The following is a 1,148-nucleotide window of genomic DNA, read 5'->3' as shown; positions in this document are numbered from 1 at the left end:
TTTTTTTTTTATTAATCCGTTTTATTGTTCATGAGGTGTTGTTGTGGCCCTCACTCCCCCTCCCCCCCAGAACTTAACTCAGTCCAGCGGAGCCCGGTCGGGCCCTGGTTGTGTTGTAATAGCTTCCTTTCATCGGCTTTAAATTGTTATGATTGGCTGTCATAATTCAGCAGCCTCTTCAGATAACAAAGCACCACCATGAAAACAATAAAGGACATGAACTGACCCAGCCAATGGAGTTACCACGTTTTCAATGGAAATTTTATTTCAGTGTGTCTTGTGTTTTCTGACATTAATATTTCCTTTTCTGACACTGTGTGTGTAACATATCAAGATACCATGCAGTTCTTGTCTAGCCTGACGTGGTCATACAAAGATTCTAGTCTAGTCTAGTCAGGTGAGTCGGATTCTGCTCCGTTGGGCTGTGATTATGAACCGTGTTTCACCAGATTTAGAAAAAAACAATGCCTCTACACTAAACTGGATTGACCCAACAACCAATCAGAGCAACAGAGTACTCGACGTATGTTGAGTGTCGCATAGTTGTCCATGAATTCTCTCTTATGTCTCTTAAAGGTCCCATGACATGGTACTCTTTAGATGCTTTTATATAGACCTTAATGGTCCCCTAATACTGTATCTGACGTCTTTATATAGACCTTAGGGTCCCTAATACTGTATCTGAAGTCTCTTTTAATAGACCTTAGTGGTCCTAATACTGTATCTGAGTCTCTTAATAGACCTTAGTGGTCCCCTAATACTGTATCTGAAGTCTCTTTTAATAGACCTTAGTGGTCCCTAATACTGTATCTGAAGTCTTTTATATAGACCTTAGTGGTCTAATACTGTATCTGAAGTCTTTTTATATAGACCTAGTGGCCCTAATACTGTATCTGAGTCCTTTTATATAGACCTTAGTAGTCCCTAATACTGTATCTGAAGTCTCTTTTATATAGACCTTAGTGGTCCCCCTGACCATTTGCCACTTTGCTCGTTTGAAAGCCATGATGTCTCTCTCATGAGTGGGCCAAATTCCAAATCATGAGCGGGCCAAAAAAGGGAGGTAACCTTTCCCCTTATGACCTCATGAGGTGTAATATTCCTGATCGGCCCATCTGAGCTTTCATTTTCTCAAAGGCAGAGCAGGA

Source organism: Etheostoma spectabile, chromosome 17, assembly GCF_008692095.1.
Source record: "Etheostoma spectabile isolate EspeVRDwgs_2016 chromosome 17, UIUC_Espe_1.0, whole genome shotgun sequence".
Taxonomy (NCBI): domain Eukaryota; kingdom Metazoa; phylum Chordata; class Actinopteri; order Perciformes; family Percidae; genus Etheostoma; species Etheostoma spectabile.
Note: the sequence above shows the minus strand (reverse complement) of the source record.